The 22,768-nt window shown below is 43.8% G+C and overlaps 1 protein-coding gene across 14 annotated transcripts in view; it reads left to right on the top strand.

Annotated features, from left to right (window-relative positions):
* PCBP3 (poly(rC) binding protein 3) overlaps nt 1-22,768 on the top strand; it is a 188,045-nt gene that overhangs the window by 78,889 nt on the left and 86,388 nt on the right. Inside the window, exon 3 of one of the 14 annotated variants that reach the window (XM_045585304.1) lies at nt 8,429-8,511. The exons of the other annotated variants lie outside the window; for them this stretch is intronic. The gene's annotated coding sequence lies outside the window, so the exon portion shown is untranslated. The remainder of the gene's footprint in view (nt 1-8,428; nt 8,512-22,768) is intronic. 14 annotated transcript variants of the gene reach the window in all.

Below are 22,768 nucleotides of genomic sequence, written 5' to 3' on the forward strand. Positions count from 1 at the left end.
GAAGGCATTTCAATTACACAGTGAAAATCATTAGCAGAATTCTTGTTACTTAGCATCAGACTGTGGGACTTAATCGTGGTTTCTATGGGTGGTAAAGCAAATATATCTGAAGGGAGACTTATTCAGATTTCCCAATATATCATTATCACATTTTGTGTGATAGTTTCCTGGTAATTCAATAGGATTTAGTATATCAGCATGACTTTTCTTTATAAGTTGTGGAGATTTAAATTTATTTGGTAAAGGAAACATTGAAGACCACTCAAAACACTTCTGTTTAATGTGTTCATTGCACTAGAAGTAGATAGTTACAACTCCTGGAAACTTTCATTCCATTGCCCAGAGGACAGAAACAGGTGGAAGTCACTGGTGTGAACCCGGCCTCCCATCACTCCCTGCTCCATCGTTTGCTCCTCTCCACCACTGCCCTCTGACCCAGGTGTGAGAATACCACTACATTGTCCTATGTGAGCAGTGGTTTGTTCCAGAAAGCAGGCCTCTGCTTGCCTCTCAAGTTCAGAGGACTTGTCACCAGTACCAGCATTCTAGGTTTTGGATGACATCACCACAGGCCCAAGCATGCCTGGATTGTCACAGTCTCCCACCTTCCTTCATCCTCACTAGTTCCTTGATTTCACTCACTGCCTTGGCCCAGCTGAGTTTCAGGGCCTCTGAGGTCTTTTCCCACAGTGTTCTTCTGCATCTCTTCTGTGATTTGAATCCAGCGGAAGTGTTGCCACCATTGAGAGAGTGCTGTAAGGAAGACTGCTCCTCTGGGTCTTAGGTCGACGCTCAGCCACTTAGCCACGCCAGCTGGGCCAAGACCTGCTCCTCTGGAGGTGGGAGGGAGATGCCCTCCCAACCCTGGGCTGGAGTCCAGGTGACAGTATGACCTCTTTTAGAAGATGTGGGTGTGCCTGCAGGCTCAAACTGCATTCAAAGGGCCTGTTGAGACCACCATTCCCTGTGTGAACTGAGGGCTGGCATGGATCTCCAGGGTGTACCTCACTCCCATCCTTATAGCTGCCTCCCAAGGCAGCTATGCATTCTCATCAATAGGGAAATGGCATTGAGCTAAATTCAGTAAGTTCTCTATAATGCTAGAAAATACTAATGCCCAATCAGAATGCAGGTTGGCCTGGCTGTGTGTCACCCCTGGTGACACAAGTTCTTTAGGTCCCAAAGATCTACATTTCTTTTACAGTTTGTCTAGACTTCACTTTGTCTAAAGCTGTTTTAAATTCTAACTTTGTTTTGTGATATTATTTCCCTTTCTTTAAGATGGCCAGTTTAGTTTTTCAATCTCTTGTTTTGTGAATTTTTGTTTTCTTTCTCTTCTGAAAGCACATGGCAGGCTGCTGACTGAAATCACTCATGTTTCTTTTTGTATATATTTCTGAACATATATTCTTCTATCTCCTGCTGTGGTTTTGTGTCTTCTTTATGTGGCAGGATGTTTTCATGGCTTCTGTGTTTCTTTGTTTGCTCCTCCCTGAAAGAGAAGCCGATACTGGTCCTACCTGGGCCCTGAAGTGTGTAGACATACAATGCAAGGCCTCATTTCTCTTAGGGCCTTGGACTTTGAGCTGGGTGACAGACAGCTCACTTGGACCAGGCCTCATGTCACTTTAGAACCCAGCAGCTTGGTTAGGGTTGAGAGGAGGCTGCATAACCTCTGGCTCTTGCATGGCACCCCATTTGGTTGGGGCCAGTGCCCCCACTTCTCCCTCCAGAGCCTTTCTGGAAGGTCTTCGTGGGTCTTTAAGGCTCCCAGCCATCCATGCTGGCACATTGAAGCTTGCAGAAAGACTTCCACATTTGTGGCCATAAGTGGTTTGTGTTTTTGATTTCTTTGCAGGACTCAGGGGCAGTTTAGGAGATGGAGAGGGAAATGCGTGTTTTGGGTCATCAGCCTTTTTTCTACCAGCCCTCGGGTCCTACCTCACAGTGCTTGTTCTTTCCGTCTCCCTCAGCAGGAGTCTACATCACTGTCCTCAACAGAATTGCACCTTCCTTATTATACTGCTGTTCTTGTTGACTTGAGTCAGGCTTTGGACTTTGTAACATTAAGCTTTTGCTATGCTCATGTCCAATAGATGATATGTCTTGAGGTCAGGATGGCGGGCTACCTAAAATTTCACACAGGGTCCCATAGGTGTGACATGTTAAGTGAATTCATTAAAATTTGGTGAGTATTCAATGAACACTTGGAGGTTTGGGTTGATTGCAAACTTAACAGTGTAGTGTGTAGGTGACTAAAAAGTAAATTTCAGTTTTGCATGCTTTCTGAGCAGCATATTGTCCTGAATAAAGGGTGGGGGTCATGTCACTGGAAAAGAGTTCCCATAATAACAACAATTATTAGTATATCATCTATCCACTTAAGCCAGAGTCAGAGCAGAGCAATAAGAATTGGGAAAACCCAGCACACCTGTCCTATAAAACATTGTCCAATTCACAAGCCCTTAGGTGGCTCTGCAGAGTGTGTGGATGGGTAGGTGGGTGGGAAAGGGAAGGCAAGACCAAGAGCAGGGCAGAGAGCAGGGCTGTATGCAATATAACTAAAACCCATGGTAGAACTAAGGGGTTTAGAGTGAATTATCCTATATAATAAAAGGCTAATATGCAAATAGACCAAACAACCAAACATCTAGTCGCTCTGACATGTGCTGACCACCAGGGGATGTGCATGGAACATGATGGGCATCAGCTGCGGTGGGATGGTGGAGCAGGTGAGCAGGGCACCAGACCAAGGCGGGGCATGGTTACTGTCATTGGGCAAGCCTCTAGTGGTAACTGAAAATTCTTTGCTCCTATGCACCAAGGTCCCGCCCAGTGCTCGCACCTGCCAGGTGGCCAGAGCTGCCACTAGCACCCACTGCCTGCGCCCAGGGCCCAGCACTGGCCCTGATTACTCGGTGCCTTCAGTGGGTGCGAGCTGCGGCTACTGGCCCAAATTGACCCTCTGGGCTTCTCCACCTCCCCCTGCTCTTGAGGTGAGATCGCGGCCAGCAGCCACAGCTTGCACCCGTTGCCAGTGACAGCCCTGCTCATACCCACTGCTGGTGCCAGAGTCACTACTTGCATTCACTGCCAGCGCTGCCCCACTTGCTCCTGCAGCCAGTGCCAGAGCTGCTGCTCGCACCCACTGCTGGTGCCCGGCACTGGTCCCGATCACTTGGTACCATCAGTGGGTGCAAGCGGCGGCTGCCGGCTCTGATCACTCCTGTGGGCTTCTTTACTTCCCTGCTCCTGAGGGGTGATCAGGCCCACTGCTGGCACCAGCCACAATCACTCTGTGCCTTCAGCAGGTGTGAGCAGGGCCAGCACTGTCAGCATGTGGAAACAGTGGCAGTGAGAATGGGGCTGCTGGCAGATAGGGGACCAGGAGCCATGGCAGCAGGAGGGGCTGGGTGGGGACACGGATGATGGGCAGAGATCCACCCCAGTGCCTACCACAGCCTTGCAGCTCACAGTTCCTTTCAAGGTGCACAAATTTGTGCATTGGGCCCCTAGCAATCTATAAAATGAAACATATATACATACAATTGAAAAATATAGGATCAAAAATGAATAATTCACTGGACAAAAGACTGGATACAACAGAAAGCAGGCTCAGTGACTGGGCAACTGTTCAATGCAATGTATCTGTACTGAAGCACAAGAGAAAAGAATAGAGAACATAAAATAGAAAGTGGTGGCCTGTGGACAGTCAAAAGGTCTATTGTAATAGAATGAGTTTCTGGGAGTGGGGAGGACATTCAAAAATATTTGAATATATAAAGGCCATAGATCTTTCCAAAGCATTGAAAGACACCCAAGCTGTCTTTCCATGCTAGACTCATGAAACAGACTAAACTTACATGCATAAGTCAAAAAGCAAAGAAACAAACAAGAAATACTCTTCTCACATCTAGGCACATCATTATTGACACTAGAGACAAAGGCAATCTGAAAAGCAACCGGATTTTCAGGTGGCTGAGCGCTTTCCCAGGAGCCACAGTCTGCATCTGGCACGTGTCTTGTGGCCATGCCTTTCCAAGTGGAGGCCCGCTCCCCGGCTTATCTGCTTTGCTAGCTCATCTGTTCTGTTTTTTTCATAGTTTGTACTTAGATCAGCAAAATATAAACATAGTGATTACTCAGGCAACTACTTTTCTCCACAATTGCTTTTCAAAAATATACCAAATTTTAGAGTACCATCTTGCCCCCCTCCATACAATGACCTTTTTACCCCCAAAATTAAACTAAATAAATTATGGTCTTATGGTTAATAAAGGGACATATATCAATTTCTTGATATAACCTTTCCCACCAAAAGAATATAGAACAAATGTCATTGTATACAGTGTTTGGATGAACACCAAACAGGTTCATGTGTGCATTTTGTGAAAGATACCATAGGGGTTGCATCTCCCATCATATCTTGTTCTGTTGTGAATCTGTTTCCATGTGCCATCATCTTGTCATAATGATGTTATGCTGTGCTGCAACTCAGTAAATGCACTCGGTGCATAATAACCATGAGCCTTAAAAAGGCATAGAAATTGATGAAGAAAATACACTTGAGTGGCCAGATTATTATAATCTCTGAACCCAGAATAATCTGCCACTCACTGTATATCTTATATAATAAAAGGCTAATATACAAATTGTCCCCTTGACCAGGAGTTCGACCAGCAGGCAGGCTGGCCAACCGCCCATATCCCTTCTATCTGGCCAGGCTGGCTGGACCCCACCTATGCACTGGGCCTCTACTATATATCTATATATCTATACCTATATCTATATCTATATCTATATCTATATCTATATCTATATCTATCTATCTATCTATCTATATCTATATCTATCTATCTATCTATCTATCTATATATATAAACACACATACATACTCTGAGTGGCCAGATTATTTTGCATTCAGAGATCATAATAATCTGGCCACTCAGTGTAATGAAGAAGATATAAGAATGTGCCTTTCAAATAGTGACTCTCTTGCACCATTCTCCTCTAGCCGGACCTCTGATAAGTCTCACCCTCCTCTTCTGAGGTTTACTGTCCCGCTTTCCTTATATCACATGTTGTGCAAATGCAAATTGTGTTTATTTGCTTTTAAATTATTTATTACTTTATAAGTTTGCTTTTACTGTGCTTGTTTTTTTAAAGTAGTTTTTTGTTTTGTTTTTTTGTTTTGTTTTTTTTCATATTCACCAGTCAAGTTACTAAATATAATTGGGAGATGCTGCTGCTGCTTTTCATATTATTTTTGAAAAATATAGTTTTATTGATTTCAGAGAAGAAGAGAGAGGGAGAGATAGAAACATCAATGACGAGAGTCATTGATTGGCTGCCTCCAGCACTCCCCAAACTGGCAATCGAGCCCACAACCCGACATGTGCTCTGACTGGTAATCGAACCATGACCTCCTGGTTCATAGGTCGATGCTCAACAACTGAACCATGCCTGGCTGCTTTCACTGTGTAATTGGTATATATTGTTTGATTATCTTTGGTTGGGATTGAACACATCATAATTTTCCATTACAATCAGTGGATACATTGTTCTCTTGTAGAGTAGAAAGGTTTTCAGAACAAAATAACAGCCAAAGTGATGGGAAGGCATTTAAGAGTTCCTATTACTCCTTGTCCTTGCCAGCACTTGGCAAGGAATTGCCAGAGTGTTATATTTTAGGCAGTCTAGTGCATGTGTATTTACATCTATTTTTGTTTTAAATTTGCATATCTTTGATTACTAATGAGACTTGAGTACCTTTTCATGTGCTTATTGGCCACTTGGATTTCTTTTGTGAAGTGCTTTTTTTCAGTTTTACCCATTTTTCTATTTATATCTATGGGCCCCAGATGTTTTCACAGTGATTTTCACGCTAGATAAAAGTGTAGCAAAGTATACAAAATCTTTAGGAAAGAAAAAAAGTTTCTCAATAATATATTTTCAAACATGTGAGGACTTAGGGGAAAGTGATGCTCACACGCCCTTGCTGAAAGACCTCATTGAAGATGGGACCAAATTCCATTCAAAGCCATGGAGTAAGGGGGCAAAAGATGACAGAAAGCCTGATGGAGACCCCATGTGCATGATGTACAGGGAGTATGGATGTCCATGTCGAAGACCTCACAAGAAACAACAGTGGCATACATGGCAGTGATGGAAGAGGATGATGAGGGGTGAGCAGGCAGAGGGGACCGAAAGCACAATACATTTGCTTCATGCTGTTTCAGACCAATTGACGAATGCAGAGGCATTTAAGAACATCACATAGAGATTATCAGAAAAAGAACCAAAAATAGCTAATAAGGACTCACACTGGGCAGTCGGAAGGGAGTAATGTGGTAATTCCTGTGTGCCATTCGTAGTGAGTCATCAGCTATTATGCTTTGTGGACAATGGCCATGAGCAGGCCTTTCACACACACAAGGTCCAGATGTTTAGTGAACATAAACAAGAGCTTAAATTTTTGAACAGGTAAACTGATGAGGTATCATTTCACTTCTCAATTTGTCAGAGATCAGAATGTGAACAGTGAATCTGAATCATATAGGCCACATGTGTCAAACACAAGGCCCGCGGGCCAAATCCGTCCCGCCAGGCCTTGCAATGTGGCCCGCACCGCGCTGTCATCACTGCACTCCGCTGCGTTTCCATCACAATGACAGTTTATGACTGTTCAGTAAACCATTCGGCCCGCGATTTAGGCTGGATTTTAGATTTTGGCCCCTTCTCTGATTGAGTTCGACACCCCTAATATAGGCAATGAGTGGCTAGAGAGAGAGAGCACTCTTGAATTTGATAGGGTATAATTTGCAGAGACCTACATGGGGAAGATTTTGGTTAACTTCTCTGAAATTAAAAATGTTCAATATTTTACTTCTTATGCTGAGATACCTCAAAAAGTGCTTATTCAAGAAAATACTAAGATTTATGAAGGTACTGTGCCAGATGTAGAGTAGGCATGTATGTGTGTTTACCCCCACCCCCACGCAGAAAGAATATCCTGGATGGACTCACAGAGATGGTGACCGTAACTGTGAGCTCAGCAAAGTAGGAATCTGACTTTGCTTTGTTTATTTATATTTTTACTCTATATTTAAATATCTATAGTTTTGAAGAGTTATGAAAACCACCTAACACCAGCAAGAATTTTTTTTGTTAATTTATTGTTAAAAGAATATATGCATATTGCCAAGCTTATCCAGACTCATGGTTTGTTACTGTTAATCACTGAGAAATTCTCACTCCACTTTGGGAGCATGCAGAGCAGAGAATGTTTTGGCATATTACTGCTGCTACATAGAAGGGACACAGAATTACAGTCATTAAAATGCTGTAAATAGCAACATGTCCTGGATTTACCCTCAACCTTGGAAGGAATTTTATCTGTCCTGCTCCTTGCACAGGGGCACGCCCCAGAAGCCAGAGTGCACCAACGGAGCGATGGAGCAGGATCTTCCTTCCTCACAACCCTGACAACTATGTTCCCTCTCTGAGCATTATCCCTCCTCTGTAAAAGTGGTGCTAATTATACCTGCTTCCTAATCTGGCAAGTATTAGGTGTAAGAGAATAATAATGGAAGTGCTTGAAAATAATAAATTGCTCAAGAATTGTTTGTTTCTTCCTCTTTTAGGGATTTGGCATGTCTTTTATAATCCAGTGCCCATTTCTGGAATATAGTTCTTTAGGTATGAGTAAGATATTGACTATATCGTGATAGTTCATCTGAGTTTTTTGGAAGTGTGTTCTTGCCACCTGAATTCTATTGAGGGGTCTTTTGAGATGCAGGCCACTCCCCAAGAGGGTTGAGGTTGATGGCACTGGGTTACTGCACATGGGATCTCAGGGAAGACCTCCCAAGGAGGTGACAGGCAGGGCCTCCTCCTTAGTCACTTTGCTGCATTGAAGTAGACAGTGGTACTTGGCTGGGATCCACAGCACTCTGGGCACCTCTGAACTCTTCCAAATGTGTTGGCCAGATTTTTAAAAATGCATCTCTGCTGTAACCAAGGAAGCATCCTGTTCCAAGTGTGTTATAAGTCAGAAGCCACACTGAGCAGTTGAAACTTTGAGGTGCAGCCCCAGGTACCCTGGCTATTAGGAAAGGGTAAAGGTTTTTTGAATAGATCAGAGAGAGGCAGAGGGGGTACCTTGGGATACAGTGGGAGCATCCACATATGGTGTGCACAGGAACACACAATTGGGCAAACACCAGGGAGCAGCACCGTGACCTATGAAATTGTGTCTGACAACTGCTGATGGCCACAAACCAAATTTCAAGTATACCAGGTGTTCTGTGAACCCCCAGAATATGAGAATGATAAGGAATGGGGCCGAGTGGGATTTTGAGGTGTGCCATAACATTGGCCTTGCTGAGTTCATCAGGTAACATGACACTTTTCCCTTGCTTTTTGGTAGATGGACAGTGTCCACACCCTCGGGGGAAGCAGGTGGGCTGGCAGGACAGGCGTCCACAGGCCGGGAGAAGGAGACACTCCCAGGTACTCTCATCTACCCCGCTGGTGACCTGCCTGCCTGGCCCCATCCTATTGCAGACAATGACTCACCTGTGACCCCTGCTTCTCCTGGTCTGCTTTGTCCACCTGTGCCCTGCCTGCACCCAACCTCAGTGCCTGTTGGTTGACCCACCTCAGCCCAGATCTTGACCCTCCCTTCTCCCACCCTGACTGAGGTCCTCACTTCTGGTTGCTCCCTTAGCTTGACCACTTCTTTTGAAGTTCTTAACCCTGAATTGCACCCTGGCTCCCATTAACCTCCTGACAGGGAGAATGTCACCTGCTGGTATTTATACCTTTTGGATGTAGACCTGCTTCTCAGCTGTTTGTTTCCTTTAACAGGGTCATTGGTAGTGAAATGAGAAAGAACGTCCTGTTCCTTCAGTGATGCAACCTGGAGTGTGTGGTGATGTTACTGTTCATTTGTACAGAATGTTAATACTTTCACTGGCCACAGGTCATTCTCTTCAGGTTAGAAATATAGTGAAGGTAATGAGTCACTTCAGAATCAGAATTGATTTTAGGAGTAATTCTAATAAAGCTGGGAAAATTGAATTGTGATCTCACATTCAACAGGTTCCCTCAGCAGACAGATCAAGCACGCTTTGTTCCAGGTCCTGGTTCTAGGCTGGGTCAGGTTCATCAGCAGACACACTGACAGGCTCTGCCTCCAGAGACTGTCTTCAAAGGTAGACTGCACACCTGAGAAAGCAGGTGAGGAGGTCCAGTGATAAAAGAAAAGGGTGAGCAGGAGTAAGGGAGTGTGTGTGGGTATGTGTATGTGTCTGCATGTATGTGTGCACATGCAAGCTTGGGATTGGGGGTTGTAGGTGATCAACAGGACCTTCAGGCTTGGCCTTGCTGAACAGGTGACATTTAAGTAAAGGTAAGGGTGTAACTAATGGAGGGAGAATAGCATTCTAGGCAAAGGAATAGTCAACGTGAGGCCTCAGTGTGAGGATGGTTAGAAAACAGCCAAAGGCCAGTGTAGTGGGTTGGTGAGCAAGGGGGAAGGTGCACATGGGTCATTGTGACCTGTGAGAGCTCAAGTTCTATCATACCTGTAGAGCCAGCCCATAATTTCCAAGATGAAAAAGGCCTTTCCCAACTCTGCATTACCATAGCAAAGTAGCCAAGTTGCTTCTCTGATAACTCTACTTGTGTAAGGGGTAATCCTGCAAAATGTGCTAGAGCTCAACAGGATCCAGCTTAATTGGCAATGCATGAAGCACTGTGATAACAGCAAATAGCCCCATAGTAGGCCAGGCACTGTGTCAAGCACTTTATACATGCTAATTCTTCAAATGAGCAATTGCTGTTATTACCTAAAATGATATCCAGACAGGTGAAGCAACTTCCTTGAATAATGACTACCTACAAGGTTAGTGGTGCAGAGTTAGGAAGGACAGACAGTCAGGCCACAGGCCCAGGGCAGTGACCACACAGCCTCTACACAAAGCTTTGTGGGGCTCAGCCCCAGCCACTCTCTATCTGCTTATTATCTCTCTGCTCAGTGCAGGGGCTGTTTTCCAATCTCTGCGTCTTTTGTCCTTCCTTCCCTGTGTTTTAAAGGAGCATGAGATAGTCCCTAGTTCCCATCCCCAGATACCCAAGTCTTGTGTTCATCTTCAGTCAGTCCAGGCAATCTGGCAATAAACAACCTACCAGCACTTGCTCTTGTAGTGGTTGTTAAAAAAAAAAAAAAATCTAAACACTCTGAAAGTAGACGACATGATGTAGATTAATAATTGAGAAAAAGAGAGGGGATGGGGGGAGGATAAAAACCAGATTGCCTTGGTTCAATCTACTTTAACAGAAACCCCACAGAGGAGAACATGCATGAATCAGCAGCAATGATAATCAGTCAAACAAGGATGGCTATTTTCTATTGATATAAGGATCATGTTTCCACAGACGAGCAAGCATCAAAATATGCATGGACAGATGGATTAGAAATAAACAGGAAAATGAACATAGCATTGCTAGCATAACATCCCATTGTGTTTCTAACAATGTAACATGATTATCAAAGTGTGCAAGTGTGATCTCCTGAGTTCAACTTAGTGTCACCTCATATGTCCTTATTTCTTCTGTGATGTATGACAGTTTGAATGATTGTTCCCCACCTCACTCCCCCTCTGCCAATGAAACTATACGCAGCACAACCATGGCTTCAGGTGATGGAGTGACTCTCCAGCACCTCTGACCCTAAGAGATCACATGACTTGTTTGGAACGGTGGGACCTTAATGGACAGAGGCGGCAGGACATAGGCCCCAAGAGTTCCTTCCCAGGCAGCTTGTCCTTTATGCTCCTGTGACCCTCTAGGAGAGAAGTATGCTGTTGCCCCTTCAGCCCAGGCCCAGAATGAATGCAGAGCAGACATGAATTGAGAGGCAAGTCTGAGTCCTACCTGGCTAACAGAGCAGGCAAGTTCAAATAGCATGCCATTTCACCAAGAAATTCTCTGGTATGCGTTTAATCTAGGAATATTTCTTATAACTATTATGCAGTTCTCATATATAATAAAATCAAGAAAATTTCTTTAATGTCACCTAACAGTCTATATTCAAATTTCCAATAGTCTCTAAGATATCTTTTTATATTGCTCTGTTCAATAATAATCCAAATCTGGTTTACAGAATGACTTTCCTTATGATATCTAGTATTTTATTCTGTAGCTGCCACTTCTCTTTTTATATGCTTTTTATTTACTGAACATACAAGCCATTTTAGAATCTCTAAATTCTACATTTGGCTGAGAGCCTATTCATGATATCTTGGCATGTCCTCTAACCTTGAGTTTCTGTAAACTAGCAGTTTTAAAGGTTTGCTTCAGACTCAGGGTCAGTTCCTCCTTCGTGCTGGACTGTGACCTTCCCATGGGGTCAAAGCACAAGGCAGAACAGAACCTGGGTCGTCCCCTCTCTTTATGTTGTGGCTGGCAGCAGGTCTAGTGGTCTCTCTGAAATAATAATCTATATATATAAAAGCCTAAGCAACTGGCCAACCGGCCAACTGGCTGGCTGGTAGCTATGACATGCACTGACCACCAGGAAGCAGACACTCAATGCAGGAGCAGAAACTACAGGTATGGAGGCATGGAACAGATTGATGAATCTCAGAGAGAAGGGGGGAAAGGGGAGAGGGAAGGAAAAAGATTAACCAAAGACATTATATGCACACTAGAGGCGCAGTGCACGGATTTGTGCACTGGTGGGGTCCCTAGGCCTGGCCTGTGGGGAGTGGGCCGAAACTGGCTCTCTGACATTCCTCAAGGAGTCCCAGATTGTGAGAGGGTGCCAGGCCAAGGGACCCCACCAGGGCACAGATCTATAAGTAGAAATTTAACCTCATTCATGTTCTGAAATATAGTCTCCATAGCAAAAGACAAATGCGTGCTGGATTCTTTCATTTTTGTGTACTGATGATTAAAACACTGAGTAGGTTTCACCTAACAACCTCCAGAGAAGAATGATGTTTCTATTCTTGTGATTCAGATTCATTATGACTCATGGATTATTATGTATTTGCTGTAATTCAGTCCACTGCAGCTCCTATTTTTTTGATGTTCGCAATGTTATATATCTCTGGCACCCAGAGCCCTTCAAGGCAGCCCATGTGTGATTTTGAAATTACCTCATTAGTCTTATGAGTTGCCTTCCTTTTAGTGCAAACCAGATGTTTCAGGCCCAACTTGTACATTTTTACTTGTTTGTATAATAAACCACTCCTCCAAGAAACCTGCCCTTTTAGGGTCTAGACTCTGAATGGTAGAGGTGTTCATAACTCCTAGAACTATTCCCACAAAATGTGCTAGAATACATTTTTTTTTTTTTAAGTAAAACCTGTAGTTCATTCAGACAATGGAATATTGTTTGGTGACAAAAATAGATGAGCCATCGCCCAGCTGGTATGGCTCAGTGGTTGTGTCTACCCATGAACCAAGAGGTCACAGGTTTGATTCCCAGTCAAGACATATGCCCAGGTTCTAGGCTCGATCCCCAGTAGGGGCCACGCAGGAGGCATCTGATTGATGTTTCTCTCTATCCCTCTCCCTTCCCCCACCCCCTCTCTCTAAGAAAAAAAAAAAAATTAATAAAAAATTTAAAAAAAATGAAAGAAATGAGCCATCAAGCTATAAAAAGTCACCACGGAATATGAAGTTTGTAATGTTAAATGACAGAAACCAATCTGAAAAGTAGCATAGTGTAGTATTCTACTATCTCAGAAAATTACACAATTTAGAAAGAATCACACAAGGTATATCTGTGGCCACTATAGAATTAAATAAAAAACAACTAATAAAAAGATATCATGAACTTAGCAAATTATTGAAAATTAAGCAACACATTAACTCACACAAAGGTCAAGGAAATAAATTGTAAGAAAAATTGGAACTTTTGATAAAATGATTTTAAAACAACAGTCTGTATCTGTGGGATATAGCTAAAGCTGAGCTGAGAAAAATGTAGAGTTGTGTTAGAAAAGTGTAAAATTAATGATATAAGTTTCTATCTTAAGAAACTAGAGAAAGTAGAGCCAATTAAGTTCTAAGTAAAGAAGGAGATATGGTAGGTACAGTGATGCCCTTGCCCTAGTCCCTGGGACCTCTGAATATGTGACCTTACCTGGCAAAGGGACTTTGCAGATGTGATTAAGTTCACAGACCTCAGGACAGGAGATTATCCCAGATTATTCAGTAGGCCCAGTCCAATCACAGGTATACCTTAGAGTGGAAAATCTCTCTGAGCTGAGTTAGAGAGAAAAGGGATGATGAATGCAGGATCAGAGAGACATGCGTCCTTGCTGAGGTAGGAGGCAGAGGAAGGGGTCACAACCTAGGGAGTATGGGAAATCTCTAGACACTGGAAAAGACAAGGAAGCGATTATGCCGCTGTATTCTACTCAGTACAATGGCGGCCTTCTCAGAGACATATAGAAACTTCAGATCCAGACTGAACCATGAGGAAGAAGGGTCTAGCCAGCACAGTGACTCACATACTATCAGGCCAGAGAAAGGGGACTTGGGAGAGGGGCAGCCCAATCCTGGCTGAGGAGGGCCCACAGGGAGTTCTTGGTCACTTCTCCTCAACCCACTACCACAGTGATGGTGCACATCTCAGTCCAGGGTCAGGGACTGCATCCCCTGTGAAATCCAATGAGCAGTCTAAACCCTAACCCTCAAGCCCACAGTCACATAGGGCCAGGATGTGCTCCAGGTAAGGGAGCAGGTTTGAAGATACTAGTAAACCTCCTTCCATGAGATGGGTCATCAGATTTATAATTTGAAAAATAGTTTTATTTCTCACTATGAACTATTTCAAACCTAGAGATATTAAAGCAATGAGAAACCAGTGTACCTGATATTAAGAATTAACAAATGATAAACCAGTGTACCTGATATTAAGGATTAACAAATGATAACAAATGATATTTGCTTCAGCTTATTTTTAAATGAATAAAACACAAAACACTAAAGAACAAGGGCCCGGTAGCCTCTTCTCTGCCCCAGTGCCTCCCAGGCCCTGCCACCAGAAGTGGGAGTTGCCTCTTGTACAATCATCCTTCTCCATGTGCATGAGCTCCCAACAACATGCCCTGTCATACCATCTGCTCAGAAAGCCAGCAGCAATGGTATAGCACTGCACATGTCCCATGCTGCTCACATTCAAGACTTAACAGTACAGATGCATGTGGATTTAACTTTTCATTCCACAGAAGGTATATTTATACACACTAGCCTTCACTAAAGACCCCCAGGGGGTTGAAACCATGGGTAGCACTAAACACTGCCTATACAAGGTTTTCTCCTATACATATACACTTAAGATAAAGGTTAATTTATAAATTAGGCACAATAAGAGATTAACAATAACTAATAATAAAATAGAATAATAGCAATATTCTCTAATAAAAGTTATGTGAATGTGTTCTCCCTCTCAATTTTTATATTTCTCAGTCTGCACCTATTGGATATTTCTGAGTCTGTGTGACCATCCCTTAATTTCAGTATATGGCTTGGTGTCACCTGTTTCAAGGGATCCCTTGCTGAAGTCCTCATAGAGACTTAATGCTTTTTGGAACAATACATTGCCATCAACCAGAATACATTTTTGGTTCATGTCTTCTACCCACAAATTAATGTCTTTATCTAAACTAAGCACTTATCACACACTGTGGCCATAATCTCTGCAGTTTAAGGTGCACAGCAAAACTATTATGAATATCTTTCTCCTTCCTCACAATTTCACAGATAGAAGAGTCATTCTTATCATAAATCTCAGCAACCTCAGCATACAATCTTTTTTATTTACTTATGAAATTGAGAGCATTTACCTTTTAAGGGAAGCACTTTACAGTATCTCTTTGGCATCTTGATTGGAGTTGCCAGCATCACTGCTCTTATGTTTTGGGGCCGTTATTAAGTAAAATAAGGGTTACTTGAACACAAACACTGTGATACAGTTGCGATACAGTCAATTTAATAATCCAGACTACTAATGGACAGAGAGTATATACAGGACAAAGGGATGATTCACATCCAAGATAGGACAGAGTGGACGATGTAAGATTTCAACATGCTGCTCAGAATGGCATGAGATTTAAAATGTATGAATTATTTATTTCTGGGATTTTCCATTGAATATGTTTGGACTATGGTTGACTGTGGTAACCATGGATAACTTAAACAGTGGAAAGTAAAACCATGGATTGGTGGGGGCAGAGGGGTCCTGCTGTATCTAGTCTCATGTAAACTTGGCATTTCTGAATATTTGCACAGGAACTTGCTCAGATGTGTCTCCTTGTACACATGTGCCTGGTTTTTCTCATGTGTATCACAAGGAGTGGGAATGCTGGGTCCTGAGAACATGACAGTCCTCCATTTACCTGGACACTGCCAGGCTATTCTCCCAGGTGGAAGCCACAATCTGGCTACAGCCCTCCTCCCTCCCCACTCCTACCCCAACCCAGCAGCGTCTGAGGGCCCTCTAGCATGCTAGTCAGACTTCCAAAACCTCATCCTATGTTTGCCAGTGAAGTTATGAAGCGGCCCTCCCTGTCCTACTTCTCATTCCTGGAGCTGAGGGGAGCTGGTGGAGCTGAGGGAGGCAGGGCCCCTCTGTGGACACTGGCCAGGAATTTCTTCCTCCATGGCTTTGGTGCATTCTCTGCTTCATTTTCTTCCTAAGAATAGGTTTTCCTTTGTATTCCTGATCTGTAGCCGCCTTTGCATAGTTTGCTTGCAGGCCGAGCTCCTGAGTGCATGAGGAGGTTCTCAGAGGATACTGAGGACCCTGAGCTATGCTGAGATGTGAGGTGAGGGGAGGGGAGGCAAGGAAATAGGGCTGGAGGGCTGGTGGGGCCCTGCAGGACAGGAGCAGGTTCTAAGGTCAGGCTCCTGCTGTGTACCCAATAAGACACTGTGGGAGGATTGGTGGGAGCGAGGTTCCCACATCCACATCCCTGCCAGCAGAAGGCCCAGGAGGACAGGCAGAATAACGGAGCTTTCAGACACTGCACCATTTAATGGTGGACAAGAAAAAAAGTGTGTGTGGAATCAGAAAAGGAGCATTCCCAAGGGCAGAGAGGGCTGGGCTGATGTGGCAATAGCCACAGAAAGAGAGGTTTTTCAGAAAGGAACACAAGAATAGTCAATAATTCATTGACTTTAAAAATTGGCAGGTCATGCATACGTTGTCTCCTCAAGGCAGGGAGGAGATGAAAGGCTGGCCAGATGTGGACAAGACAGGCTGCAGCTCAAAGTTTCTTTTAAAAAATGCAGGCCGAGCAGTTAAAGATAACTGTAATTATAGATACTAAAAAGGATGGAATTAAAGTTATTTGTGGTAATATGATTCTCTACATAATACATCCTGACTTATGTGACTCAACACGACATAGTTTACTGAAGGCAGATTATAAACTAAAGATGAAAAAAATATCTTTATGTAATAATTACATTAGAAATAAAAATATAAAATGATCAGGAATAACTTGAATAAGGATTGTGTAAGGTCTATACCAGAAAACTATAAAACTTCAGTGGATGGAACATGGGCAGACAGCCCTGGCATGTCTCTGAATTGGAAGACCCTTCCTCCCAATGTAAATGGATAATTTTAATGGGAGGCCAACCAAAATCCAACTAGGTTTTTAGAGGGACTTTAAAGCTCATTTGAAAGTACAGAGGAGTGAAAGAGAGTTTGGGGAGGGGGAGTAATATGGATTATAACATGACCTTTTTATAGAAACAGAAAAATAGCCATAAGATGGATTGTATCCAAACACTCTAAAAGGGCAAGCATGAACAATAAGTTATTGCGATAAAGGTGGCACTTCTCGTCAGTAGGGAAATTTGATTAATTATAAAAAATCTCTGAGATGACTGGCTAGTTCTTTAAAAACACAACATAACAAGGCACAGTCATCACTTGGCTTTGTGATCTATCTCCCAGCCCCATTTGCACTCCTCTGTGCTGCTTGGCTGAGTCTGCAAACAGCACCTCCAATGTCCACCTAGGCTTTGTTTCTCTACTGCTGAACAATAAGTGCCCACAACCTAGGGCTTAAACAGCAGCACTTATCAGGAAGAGATCTGGACACAGGATAGTTGGTTCTCTAGGGGGAAGGCTCACATCACATGTGCAGGAGTCAGTGGGCTGGTTCCCACCTGGAGCTGGGGCCTCTTCCTGGCTGAGTGTAGCTCCCTGTGGCTACAGAACTGATGTCAGTTTCCTCAAAGTTGGTCAGCTCCCAGAAGCTGCCTGCATTCCCTTCAGCACAGTCCTCCACTGGACTCATGTTTCCAATCTCAGGCTTCCTCCATCACTGACTTCTCACTCAGATTTACTGGTAAATGACTCATGTGACTGGATCAGGCACCCAAATCACCTGCCTTCTGATTCGGTCAGCTGACTAGTAGTCTTAATTACATCTACAAAATCCCTTTGCCAGGCCATACAACATAATCAGGGGACCATGTCCCATGTCCTACACTCTCTCATAGGGAAATCAAGAAAAGTTTGCACACCAGGTGGAAATCTTAGGGGCCATCCTACATTTACACCTACCATACCTCAAAGGCTGGCTTTCTGTCAGCCTGAGTTCCTCCTTCTCCAGTAGGAGGTCCTGGAGGGAGGTCTGGAGACAGGAAGGCAGACAGGTTCCTTCTCTGGCTCATCAGGCAGTGGGAGGAGGGACCTTGCTCCTTTTCCAAAACTCAGCCCCTCAGCATCTCCACCAGCACTAGAACTGGGGCAGCTTCCATAGGTGACAGGACACTCCCTGAGGCATGGTGACTCGCAATGAGGCATTGTGACTCCCAGCTGGTGGCTCTAGTCTGGGGACCTGAACTGTAGAGACCACTGGGCTAATCTCCATGACTCAGCAGCTCTCAGCTTCAGCTCCTCATTCTAAATAGGGATGAGAAAACACCTACCTTTCAGCTTTTCGAAAAATACTCTATAATTTGCAAAGTGCTATACAGATGGAGAATTTTAAGCCTTATTTTCCCAGGATAATTCTGGAGTAAGAATAGGAGATAAAAGAAAGGAGCAAAGTAAAGAATGCATTTCCTGTATTATTTCTGAAGATGTCCAGGTCCACACAATGCCAAGATCTGACTATTTGCTGGTGGGGCTGGGAAGAAAGGAAGACCTATGCCACATGTTCTGGGGAGGACACATCTGACCACTCCCATACACAGAGCTAGGAGCCTACATCTGGTTCAGGTCATCCCCACAGACATGCCCTCACTCACTGGAGTGGGAAATAAGGAGTGAGATTCAGTCTGCCACAACCAGAGATGTAATATAGCTCACTTCATCCTTTCCTGTGCAGACACCTGGGTACCAGGTGCGCCAGCACAAGAGATTGGGGAGTGAAACTCGAAGTCAGGCACACTGAGTGCCTGGCTGTGTAGCCCCCAGAATCTTGGCCTCATCTGAGTCATCAAACCTCTTGGAAAAGGGTGATGGCAACCGGCACCTTGCTCCCTGCACTCCTAGGATGAAACCAACCTGGGCTTTTCAGGCAGGACCCACAGGAGTCATGGGAACAGTGTCACTCTACTTCTCCCCCAGGAAAGGAGCAACAAAAATGACTATTATTCTTGGCTAAACTGCTCTAAGGGGTAAATGATATAATAACACCATTAGCAATGAATAAATTTTAAAAATCATAAGCAAAATTAAAAAGATTATGGCTAGCACATCAGCAAAAAATACTGAACCCACTTGCATTGTCACCACACTCAGAAGGAAGTGGGGGGCTCTGTCGGCTCAGAAACTCCTAGCTTTCCTTTAGCTACCAGAAGTGGCCAGAGGAACTCTTTGCACAGAAACACAGGTTCATAGGCAGGACCAGTTTACGAAGGAAAGAAAAATACAATTCACACCCAGCCTCCATTTTTGAAAGGGCTTTGCAATGGATTTTCAATGACTATCTCCCTGAAACTAAAAGATCAGAACAAAAGTTCTCACAACAAAATAAAGATTTTTTTTATTTCAAATTATAACTCTGTCCAATACAAAATAAATGTTTTACTCTTTATTGAAAACAGGAAAAATTGTTATAAAGAACCCATAGGAATTCAAAGAAATATATGAGGATCAATTAAAAGTGGGGAAAACCCTTAACCTATCCTGGATACATGAGGAGGGCACACTCTGTGTCCCTGTGGTTGCCAGCCCTGGCACCTCCAGACCTTCCCCCACTGTATTCTCATGCCCCCACTTGCTCCCCAGAAGCCCTACCCTGAGTTCCTCGGAATGCTATGCTCCCACTTTCCTGCAGGCCTCTACTCCCTCTGAAGCCAAAGGGACATTCCAAGAGCACAAACTGGTCTGCCTACTTGTAAGCCCCAGGCTTTCCAGTATCCAGGAGAAAGTGTAAGTTCCCTAGCTAGGTGGCCCTGCCCCTGAAATTTCCCCACATCATTCATGCTCCATGTCCCCTCCCCTCACCCTGCTGACCCCACCCTCAGAACCCAACCTCAAGGGTCTGGGCCATTACAGCCCTTAGCTCTCACAGCCCAGGAGGCACTACAAGCTCATAAATGTGATTATCTTTCATGACTATTAAGCCAAGAGAGCTGTTTTATGTTTTGAAAGATTATCCTGACTACATATGACAGGACCTTGGCTCTGATAAGGCTTTGCCACAGGCTGGAATGCCTCAGGCCCTAGCCCATCTGCAGGACTGGACAGAAAGGGCCCCTTGTTGGAGTCCTGTAAGGAGGAATGGAGCAATGAGAGTTAAGCAGCATGTGTACCCTATCAGGGGCACCCCAAAACGAGGAACTTCCTCTAGCTACCCAGCTGAGAGGCCCTTGAGGAATAGCAGGGAAGCTTGCAAATGGATGGTCAGCACCACAGGTCAACTAACTAGCTAGCTCAGTAATGTCATTAAGAGACACTGGAGGGACACATACCATGAGAATTACAAAGGTGATTTGTTTTTTATTATAATTCATTTAAATTTTGGTAGATCACAGACAATAATCATATGGATTTGAATCTTTACATGCTGTTTCCCTGCTGTATTATCTGACTGGCATGAGTCAAACATTTGCTAATGTGATGATCAGCAGTTGCAGTGAGGGGCCCTGATTAGCAAACACTGTTTAGAATTCCTTCCAAAGAAAAAGGTAGTCCAAAGCAGAAGCTGTGAAAGAAGCACAAAGCAGTTAGATAAAAGGTATGGCTTTCAAGACAGACAAGTGAGTAAAATGGAATGACCGGTGCAGTGCCATATGTGAGTCACTTCCTGTGAAATCTCCTGGAGAAGAGCAGATACAGTGAGGAAGTATTGTGTTGTTTGTGTGTGATCCTGACTGGGCCGATTCCCTTTTCCTATCGAGAGGTCCCTGCAGCCAGTAGGTGGCTGGCCTGGGACAGATGGCAGCCTGCGCTGTGAAGGGGAGAGGAGCTGGTTAAGTCAGGCCAAGAGCTGAGGCATCACAAGGACTCACACAGGCTGGACGTCACAGATATATCAGTCCATACAGCTCTCCTGCACAGTTACATCCAGGATGAGACTTCTGCAGGCACGCATCACAAAAAGACAGGATGACAACCATGCCATGGGCAGAGCTGGAGAGTGTTCCAGGGTCAGGCAAGTGGGCATGGAAATAAGAATGGACCAAGTCTGGTCCTTTGAGTTAAGATGTCCTAATTCCTGGAAGGACACCCGGGTAAGGAGTAGAGGAGTATCAGAGCCTGAATAGGAGAAGGTATGGGAGGAATAAAGGTTCTGTGTTCCCTCCCCTCACCCTGCTGACCCTACCATCAGGCAGAAGGCAAGATTCCTTACTGGGTATTGACCTAGGAGTAAGGCTGTATGGGACGACACAGCTATGTGCATGGCAGTGCAGGTGCTGAGCCTGAGGACACAGTGCAGATGACCAGTTGATAACCTTGATGAGCAGCAGAGAGTGGCTGGAGTAGAGGCCTAATGATGGGGGCTAAGGTCAAGATCAAGTCCACATCTTGTATCTGTGCCAGTGAGGTCAGACCTGAGGCCTGTCTCAGGAACATCAGTGTCACAAACATGCCTAGTGCATTACCTACTTCATGCTCGGCCAGCTGAAGTCACAGCTTCCTTGGTTTTGATGGGTTTCTCCTTTGCCACAGCCCCTATCTATAAAAGGAGACATTGTCTCAACTTCAGAGACCTAGTCTGAGGTCACTGCTGGAATATGGCTTGAAGCCCACAGGCCAGCTCCTGTGGCCTGCTTTCTATGGCCGTGTAGCATGGCTCCCAGGGGTGTCTGGCTTGCTTGGGGTGTAAGCAGAAAGCTCTACATGAGAAGCAGCTGTGTGCCCTGAACCAAGCCAACTTTAGGGCTTTGCTGAGCCCCTCTCTCTTTGCCATTGGCCCTCCAACCTCCCTATCCCCCAGATGTCAGCGTTGCTTCTAACTGGCATGTGAATCATGAGTCCCCAGAGAACCGTGGCACCATTGCCAGTTTATACTTCACACTGAAGAAAAGTAGCCACAGTGACAGTATGAGGTACTGAAACCAGAAAGGCTGCCTCGAGATGCCAACCTGGGCAGTGAGCTCAGGGCCAACTGCCCTTCTAGGCCTCCTGCACTTAAAAGCCGACATCACTTCAAAATCTTCTCATCAGATTAAAAAATATATATATTCCAAAGTATTTATTTTTTTAAATTAAAATTCCAGTTTGAAGAAATAATGAGAGGGGGTGGGAAAGCCTGATTCCAGCAACGCTGGCTCACCTTCAAGTCCCCACTCAGCACATTCAAGTGTCATCATGTCCTCCCAAAGTTTCCCAGGACATCTGTCTAGAGGAGAAGGGCCATAATATTTTCCACTGAGGAATTCATTGTACTTATTTATTTGGACAATTTTTTATTGTGATTTATCTTGAGAAAAATTGTATGAATATTACAAATATACTTAATTGTTTCTCTAACTGTTCACATTTAGGCTCACTTATTTGTCATGTATTTATTCATTCACTCATTCATTTACTCATTGATTCTCCCTATTGATTTGCAGTTTCTAAGAGTGATTAGCAGACATCATGCTCCTTGATTCCAGATACTTTAGTGTGTATTTCCTAAAAAACAAAGACATCCAGATTTATTTTTAAAGCATAATTATCAAAACCAGAGCATAGCACATTGATGTGATATTATTACCTAATTCCCTGGCCATCCAGTCACAGTGCCCATCACCAGACACACTCTAACTTCATTTGAGCCCATCATAAACATAACAGAAGAGGACATTCTAGAAATTAAAAATGCTATTATCAACCATGCCTTCCAAGAAGTTCAGGAAAATGAATTTTCATGTGAGGTCAAACTCCATGAAAGGTTTTTTTTAACAGACAAAAAAAAAAAAAAATTAGAAACTATATAAATAACATCCCTACTGACAATAAACACATACCATAAAAACATGAGTACAAAAAGAGAAAAACCATAACCTAATACCTTTAAACTGATTAAAGACATTAAGATAATAAAGCAAGAGATAAAAAGAAAAAAGACATAAATCAGAATTAGAAAACCTCAAGAATGGGTTCATAGAACTCAGGAAAGAATCTGGAGCAAAAGAAAAAATATTTCAAAAATCAAGATGAAGTTAAAAGACACAAGATGAAATAAGTTAAGCATCGCGGAGGAAAATATAAAACTTTTAAAAAGAAAAAAGAAAACAAAGCCATGAGAATTTCTGAGACATAGAGGACTAACGAGGGGCCGGGTGGCCT

Source organism: Pipistrellus kuhlii, unplaced genomic scaffold, assembly GCF_014108245.1.
Source record: "Pipistrellus kuhlii isolate mPipKuh1 unplaced genomic scaffold, mPipKuh1.p scaffold_m20_p_2, whole genome shotgun sequence".
In the NCBI taxonomy this organism is placed as follows: Eukaryota; Metazoa; Chordata; class Mammalia; order Chiroptera; family Vespertilionidae; genus Pipistrellus; species Pipistrellus kuhlii.